The sequence below is a fragment of the Gadus chalcogrammus genome, chromosome 9 (genome assembly GCF_026213295.1).
Source record: "Gadus chalcogrammus isolate NIFS_2021 chromosome 9, NIFS_Gcha_1.0, whole genome shotgun sequence".
NCBI classification, from domain to species: Eukaryota; Metazoa; Chordata; class Actinopteri; order Gadiformes; family Gadidae; genus Gadus; species Gadus chalcogrammus.
The window spans coordinates 8,400,124-8,409,213 of NC_079420.1; the positions used below are offsets into that span (position 1 = coordinate 8,400,124).

The window sequence follows — 9,090 nt, forward strand, 5'->3', positions numbered from 1 at the left end:
GTATGTCTAGCTTACCCATGCTTTTTCATACATAATGCATGTGTGTGCATGATAATAATTGATAGATGCATTGCCAGTCTGTCTGGTGTGTCTGTCTATCCAGTGTGTCTGCATGTCTACCTGTTCAGTGTGTGTGTATGTGCTTTTTCCATGTGTCTGTCTGTCTGTCTGTCTGTCTGTCTGTCTGTCTGTCTAAAAAAGGATAGTGATACAAGCTTGTTCACACCATCTCCAGTAGACTCAGTAGCCCACAAAGCGCTCACCCCTCTTTTTGGTTAAATTATGCCAGCTTCACCTTGACCTGGGAGACTGTTTTACCCAACAACACGCACACGACACACACAAACACTCTCCCTCTCTGATCCACCCAGCCTCATCTTTAAACACACACACACAGTGTGTGTGTGTGTGTGTGTGTGTGTGTGTGTGTGTGTGTGTGTGTGTGTGTGTGTGTGTGTGTGTGTGTGTCATTTAGCCGCCCCCGGTCCACCTCCGACTCACGTTCCACAGCGAGCCACAGAGCTGCAGCTCTACGGTGACACGACACAGACGCACACTCTGTCCCGGCTTCAAACCGGCACGCGCTGCCATGGCTCGATGCCGCCCCACGCTGCAGAAATACCACACAAGCACTGACTAAGTAGCCGTGGTTGGGTCGGGGCAAGAAGACTCTGTCCCAATGCCTCGCCATTATCTCTATTTCTAATGCTATTATCTTCTTCGTTTTTCTCTATTTTCTATTCTCCATTTGTGTCAATATTTTTCAATCTAGAGCCTAGTAATCTTGCAAAAAAGATTTAATTATGGGTTCGGTAAAAGGTGTGGTGGCTCACTGTGTGTATGTGTATGTGTATTTAGGGGGGGGGGGGGGGGGGGGGGGGTTCAAATTCTGGTTCAGCCGGATGTTTCAGTTCATTTCATGCAGCGCTTTAGCTAGCCTGCGCTAGATCTTTCAGTGCTGGCATGGCCTGTGTCCGTCCAGGCAGGAAACAATGCAGCTGTCAGCATGTAGACAATAAACATGCTAGGCTAAAAACAAGGATCACAGCTGCTGACTGAAGGCAGATGTAAACCGGGACTGCAGCAATGCTTCATCAAAGGCTTTCAAAGGCAGATAGTTTGTGGGGTTAGCATGCTATCAGTCGCTCTCACTCTGTTAAGCTTTCTCAACGGACCGTAGCCTGTTCTCTATACGTTTTCCACGGGGTCTGTATCTTTCATCACTGAATGGGTAAAACGCTTACAGGGTAAGTCAATATCCCCATGTTCCTCCTGGTGGTTTCTGTGCATATCTGATAGGTCCGGTCCAGGAGCTTTTAAGTTTGGCATAAAGTCTTGAAGGAATCTGCATCTAGCAGGAATCTGCATTAAGATGGGATCTGCATTAGTTTATTGGCTGCACAAACCTCCTCTGTTGATCTTTTCTTCACCCATATTCCCCCCACCCCACCTCCCCTTAGACATAAACAACAAAACCACACATCGGCACAAATGCCTGCCTGCCTGCCTTCCATCCTGCCCCCCCCCCCCCCCCCCATACACACACACACACACACACACACACAGTGTTTTTAACATCCGGAACTCAGGGAATGGGGAATGAGGAACAGGGATTGCCACTGTATGGCCCTGCTCCTCGCTCAAAACACACCCACCCACACCCGCACAACCACCTAGGGAAGGGAAGACATCTCATGCCATCCCAACGCATGATCACGACGGCCATCGAAGCTCTGACGCGACCGTGGAGAACGTTCATCCGCCCCCGAGAGCCCCAAAGGCAGGCCCTTGTTCGCCCACGGCCGAGACGACGAGGCAACACAAGCACGGCGGAACATTTTCAATTAATCCGCCCAAGGAGAGAGGTGAGGAAGGATAATTATTCCAACGAGGAGGGGGCTCCACCACCAGCAGAACCAGAGAAACGGGCCATTGAAATCAACGGGCGTCAGTGTAAAGCTACTATCGATCTGTGCCAGTGACACGGTCCTTTGAAGAGCGCTGGAAGGAGAGAGCAAAAGGCAGAACATTGATTCCAATATGCCAGGGAGGAGTACAGCCATGCAGAAGAAAGACAGGGTTTCTAGTTCACAGATCTTTTTTTTTTTGTCCAGGCCTGGCTTTGGCTTTGAGCGTTCAATTATTTGACGAGAGAAAAAATGGTTAGAGCAGAACAGAAGGAGCTAAATGATATCATCGGTTAACCTCAGCATAGGCCTGCTGGCAGAGCACTCTACGAAGGGGGAGTCCCTTCCAGGTCGAGTTGATCGGCCAGTCAGTCCCGCCCTAAAACACGTGGAGCATGCTCAAAAGACGTGATGTCTCTGAGGTCAGCGGGGTCACAGCGTGTTAAGATCCCGGGATTGGGCAGAGGTCTGTGAGCCTGGGGGGTCATCTCATCACATGAGTGTCATTAGCTTCAGCTTGAGGAGGGGGGAGCTCAGATGGGTGCACCAAACCAAAAGCTGGCATAGAGGTCAGCGGTGAGATTTGATCCTTTCTCAATTCCCCAAGTGTGAATTGAGAAATGAAGTGTCTGCAGACCACATACTTTCCCAGATCAGCTGGATAAGTGTCTGAAAGTCAAACACTTCATGGCCGCAGTCCAAGCCAACAGACAACGCAACACAACTATGTTTGGGAGAATGTTCACAAACAGAAAATGTACCATATTTTTGGAAATTCCCTCACTCAATGGAATCCTGAAGAGCAACATTGACGAGATGTTCTGACTACCCTGACTGCCCAAACAACTGAAACAACACAGTCTCTGAAATATTTCAGACTACCCCTGCACTACACACACACACACACACACACACACACACACACAAACACACACACACGTGAAAAGAAAACCGAAACACATGCACACAAACCAACCCCCAACAATTGCAGACATGTCTATAATTACCCCTGGTTGGAATTGAATTTAGGCATCGCTGTCAGAGTAGGACAGACCCTGGCCAGCCATTGGTATTGTCTTACATGAGGCCTTGAGCCCCATCAGCCCACGCCCCTTGCACGGGCACCAGGGATGGATGTCCTGCCAGCTGCTGTGTAATCAGAACCCCACATAGAAGTCACCCAGGACAAGGGCGTCAACCAATAGGGCGACAAGGATAGTGTCTGTGTGGAAGGCATGATGTCATTGACATTGGATTATTCTAAGAGCACCCACTGTATCCTGTCACCACGCAGGATCACAGCCTGGCGACAACGCTCACTCTGTCAGGTCTGCTCTCAGAGAAAGAGCTGCGTTTGTCGAAACTCCTTAACCGGTGGATGAGTAGTACTACAAAACCAATAGAAACACACCTCTGATAACACAGGGTGGCTGCCCAGACTACAAACTCATCCGTTAACTTTCTGCACTGAAATCCACACAGAACAGCGTGATTATCTCCAATATGAATTTGCCGGTGTGTGTGGTTGTATCGGTGTACAAGTAGCTATCCCATGGCTCTCGCCCAGAGTATAAATGCAAATGAGGTTTGCAGTAAAAAAAAATAATACACCAACGTCTACTGCAGTGCTGTCAAAACAAGACAGTTCAGCTCTGACTTCTGAGCTTTTCGAGTGCGCTCCGAGTGCATCCATTCGCTGGGCCACTCAAGCTCTCAAACCACTGTTTTCCTGTCCGCTCTCTGGGGGTTTAGCAGCTTACATAATAGACTAAATGAAATGTTAATGCCAGCCAACTTGACATGGCAGCCGGAGGAGATGTCTCGTTCCGAACAGGACCAGACAATGTGTGTGAGGCCGGCCGGCCGGCAAAACCCCAGAGACCCCCGATTGAAAGGCCTGACTCCATGATGCCTCTTTATCTGATCGCTTCATGCATATACAAGCTTCAATCCAAGATAACAGCCACCAGAAGACCACAGTCCAGCCGTGGTATCGGTTTTGAAAAGAAAAAAGCAGATGTGAACAAGATGACTGTGTTTTTTTCATGAGACTCGCCCACGGCTGATGGGGACAACTTGTGACTAGTAGCCGCTGCTTGAGTGCCGTTGCTCCATAGAAAGCAGCTCACCATCGAAGGAGGGTGCTTCCTGTGTTTTGCAGTCTCTCTCTCTCTCTCCCAATTTGGGTAGTGGACTGAAAGGCTTAAGGCACTCTGGCCAAGTCCAAGTAGGCAGGTTTAAACACGTCCCAGTGGCCCCAAGAGCTCCTCTGTGGTAGAGCTGCTGCCATGGCTGTTAGTGTACTAACTATTCGTGCCTTCGCCTGATTGAAAGGGCTTACATGTAGTGATGAGGTTATAATCATATCGAATTGGGATCAAGCTGCCAAAGTAGACCTCGTCTTGTCCCCTTCCTTTACACGTGTCATCAACAATGACAATCACGCATACAAGCGTGCTAGCTGAATGTGGTCCTCTGCAGAACCATGAATCTAACATTATTAGGAAAACGCGTTTAGTTGATCCCTCTCCCGGACTCCCCCGTCCCCCCCTCCACTTGGAATGCCCCGGTCCGGTGCCACCGCCGCTGTCCTGGTCGAATGCGTCACGGTAAAGCTGCCGTTTGTGTTCAACCGCATCTGCACGCTGGGTTTAATGCATATTGTCTATCTCACAACGTCCCGGCTATATGAGAGCGCCTGAGATCAGGGCATGATGCTGGAAATGTTGTATGACGCAAGAAAATAAGGATAGTCACTTTCAGAAGGCAACTGGGGGGATGCTTTCTTCTGCTCTGGTTGCGCTGGCTTGGTTAGTCGTTATTTGTGACCACATCCACACACAAAGCAAGGTTGGCGAGCATTTCCTTCAATATGACCAACACATCAATTTTGCTGTTGTGGCTGTATGCTACAATATTTAAATGCCCTGGGTTCCATCATGTGAAATAGCCTACAATGGACTATCGGTGAGAACGCTTTAAGCGCTCATGGAGAAATGACAGCTCACCCGAGTGGACCTTGGTGCTGTTTACCCCGTCACGTTTAACGCGTACATCATCATAGAGATTCCTTGCCTTCTTTTTTTTTTTATCTTATCTTCACTGTGTACACATGGCGTTATCACAGCCGTGCAATGCCTTACCTCTGCTGTTGCTGGAATCCACTGCCCCGACAGCTCACGCTATAGCGTTTATGACAAGGAAGGGTTACGCGGACCACATTCAAACACACATTCCTGTTAATGCATCAAAGCCGCGCGTCCTAGGCTCCACGGCGCGTATCCTATGAGAACCACCCGTCTTCTGTCTAAATGCGCTATTCTTCCCTCGATATATTCCAATATTGCTTTTCTCCAAGGAAATGCTTCGGTCCCCTGTCACGTCGTCCTCATACAACAGCTTGTCTCTTTTTTTTCCGCTTACAATCGCTGCAAGCTTCCGTGTACGCGCATCGCGCGCCCATGATTGCAGTAGGATCGTTGGAGCAAGGATCCTGAGTTTTTGCGTTATCCCGGTCTATCGGAACGCATTTCCGTATCTCTTACTTCCTTCGGGTTGTGTAAGCCCGTTAACATTCCCTGGAGCGAGAAAAATAGGGCCGTGCCAATAAGACCAACAAAATCGATAGGGAGAATAATGACAGAGTTTTTACCAAAAATATGACAAAGCAATATCCGAAACATGTATCTTATTCGGTACTGGGCATCTATCAGAAGTCCCGCCCTCTCTATCGCCTCTCTCCGCTAAACCCACGTAACATAGTCACGCACTCTTGCTCCCCCGTGATAACGCTTATTTGGAGCATCCCGTAACAGGCGTTCCGTCGTGAGATGAAGAACGCCTGTGAACGAGGTTACTAATAGTAGGATGGGAAGGCGTCTTGCGATGGGCGGTAACAACCGGGAGGACCCTAAGAGATGAAACACTAGACTTTTGCTAAAATGACAAGCCAATTGTTTTTCCCCCGACCACGGCTTCAAGGGATTCGTTTGCGTATTTCATCAACACTGTCAATCAGCGCATGGCGGTCACTGACATGGGGTGTGGTCAAGGACATACAACCTACCCTTCTTAATCCTACCAGTTACATTCATACAATTATTGGATGGCAATTAAAGTTGTGCCTCCGTTGTCTTCTGTTGAAAATGGTGGAGATCAAGGGATCGCCTTAAGATTTTTGTTTTATTTGTATATATGATAAATAATGAATGCTTTTACTGTGTAGCTACGTAGTAGCCTAACTTAATTTCACCGACAGTCTGTCCCCCTAAGCTGATGCTTTCTGCGAAAGCAAAAACTGGTTCTGCATGCTTGCATGTGTTAACATGAAGCTGATGGGTGAAATATGTCATATCCATATGTAATTTTATCCTATCTAAAGACTTGTTCAAAGGAGGGTTCACATATTGAAAGATAACTTCCCATATCATGGGGACGGCATGAGTACAATTACTGGACATTTGAAACTGTGTGTATGTGGTCAGTGGTTGCCAGTGTTTGTGCACACTTGTGTGTTTGAGTGTGCTTGTGTTTGTGCTTGTGCGTGTGTGTCTGCATTCTTGCATGCATTTCTGTTTGTGTGTGGGTGTGTCTGTGTGTGTGTGTGAAGGAGAATGTGTGTGTCTGTGTTTCTGCCTGTGTGTATGAGAGTATGTGTATACAGGGTGGGTACCTCTGTGGACATAATGCACTCCGGCCAATCCCTCCTGTGCACCTCAATAAAGTCAATTTAGCCGTTCACTGCTGTCAAACCGCTGCAGGGCTGCCTCTTACTCTCTACCCAAGCACCATTCAGCACGTTACATGCAGACAATGCCTTCGCCGGCACTGGGCTTGAACTACGAGGGGAGGAACAGAGAGGGACCCAAAGGCCTCGCTCTCAGCCGGCTCCTAAACATTCCACCTGTTTGGCCCGGAGTCAACATCCCCCCCACACTTATAGGCTACACTCTTAAACTACACGATAAACCATCCACACGTATAGGCCACACCCATAAGAACTACTGTCACACATCCAAGGGCCACACCTATAAACCACACTACTATCACAGCTATAGGTGACCCCTATAAACGACACTACTATCACACCTATAGGCCACCCCTATAAACTACACTATAAGCTATCCACACCTATAGGCCACACCTATAAACTACCCTATAAGCTATCCACACCTATAGGCCACACCTATAAACTACACTATAAGCTATCCACACCTATAGGCCACACCCATAAACTACACAATAAACTATCCACACCTATAGGCCACACCTATAAACTACACTATAAGCTATCCACACCTATAGGCCACACCCATAAACTACACAATACACTATCCACACCTATAGGCCATTCCCATAAACTACACTTCTATCACAACTATAGGCCACACCCATAAACTACACTACTATCACACCAGGCCAAAAGATGAGAGGAGCATTCAGATTTGAGGGGAATCTGGGATGTAGAGATGGTGGGAGAGAGGGAGGTAAGGGATGGGAGGTGAGGCGGGGAGGGGTGGGGGGGAAGCCATCAGGGGATAGTTGATGGCCCCCGGAGGGACGACGAATGGGTACATTTCAAACGGTGGAGGCCCCCAGATGGATGAAGCACAAACACATCTCACCTTTCAACTGGAAAAACCTGGTTGAGCTCGGTTAAACTTCAAGTGTTTTTTTTATGAAGGGCATTTCTTTGTACACTGACATGAAAATCCATTTCAGACATTTTTCAACACACATGTTGACATTGAGATGAACCTTGAGACATAACTATCATGTATGTTTTCTCTTCTTGCTGTGTTTGAACCCCATTAAAGATAACATAGAACCACACACTTTTCTCTGCAAATGTTAGTCATTCATCTAAAAATGTTTGCCACGTCATCAAAGTTTTGCAGTACCCTCTCCTCTAATAGAAATGTCTGTTATCATTGTTACACATAGATATGACACAACCACGTTTCCTGTGAGCCACATTGACGGAAGACAGCAAACCAAAGTCGAGACCTAAACATTAACCCTTTATTATGCTTTACACAGGACATGGTCATGGAAGCATCCATTTAGATCTCAATCCTAATCTAAATCGATGATACATTTCTGTCATTCTAACTATTCTGTACTTGGTCATGGTAACCACATTGTTAAATAACAACAGACCAGTCACACATAATAAAACATTTTTCACTCTTCAGTCAATGAAAAGAATAACCTCTCTCAAATAAAAAAAATTGGTTTAGTCTTGTGGTTCAGCTCCCATTGTCTGGTGATAGAAAACAGGCTTCCATCCATCTTCCCCATGATCTACCCTCATGTTCCTAGTTCTACCACTCCATCTCATCATTCCTGGTCTTGTCTGCTCCTGCTTCCTGTGCGGCTCTTGATCTATCCTGTTCCGGTAGGTCCAGTAGAGAACAGGGTAGTATATCCTCATCTGTTCGGGCCCTGAACTCTCTTATGCTTTTAATTGAAGAGATCAGAGAATGGAGCTTTGAAGCTCTGGAAGAATAGGATGCTCTCTTTGTATTCGTATCTCCCCCTTCTCTCTCTCTTTCTCTGTCTTCTTTGTTTAGCCTTTTTCTGTCCTTCTTTCTTGCCTTTCATCTGTTTTTGTGTGTGCATTTACATCCGTGTGTACCAGTGTGTGTCCATTGATATGTGTGTTTGTGTGTGTCAGTGTGTGTCTCTGTGTGTGTGTTTCTGTGTGGGTATGTGTGCAGGACTGCAGCCTGTTGTAATTTTTGGGGAGCTGATGAGAAACAAGGCATTATTTCAGCAGGGGAAGAAGAAGGCCTCCACTCTGACCACTGACAGGGTTTATAGAGAGCAATACAAGGCCCCTGAGAGCACAACTGGCCAACTTGCAGCTTGATCAACTGTTACAACATAGGCTTCTTCAGTGATACCAAATAATTAAGCTGCCAGCGGAGATTCGAGAGCTCACATCCATCATTTCGCCATGAGGCCCAATGTCAAAACAATGGAGCTGTTTGTTGAAACGGGATGAAGCCCACGGCTGCAGGAGCACAGTACAGATTGTTTAACTTCAACTCCAGCGGCAGCATTTTGGGGTCTGCGGTTAAATCGCAAAAAACTCAGGCTTATGTCCGCGGCCTAAAGCACATAAACAACCCCAAGAGGGATTCTACTGTTTTCTTCAGGTGGATCCCCGTGGAACGTGGAG

At 47.3% G+C, this 9,090-nt stretch overlaps 1 protein-coding gene across 3 annotated transcripts in view; it reads right to left on the reverse strand.

Annotated features, from left to right (window-relative positions):
- The window catches only part of LOC130388556 (unconventional myosin-IXAb-like), a 95,250-nt gene extending 89,535 nt beyond the window's left edge, over positions 1–5,715 (reverse strand). For all 3 annotated transcript variants that reach the window (XM_056597901.1, XM_056597900.1, XM_056597902.1), the window contains exon 1: positions 5,051–5,715. The gene's annotated coding sequence lies outside the window, so the exon portion shown is untranslated. The remainder of the gene's footprint in view (positions 1–5,050) is intronic.
- Positions 5,716–9,090: the final 3,375 nt, after the last annotated feature.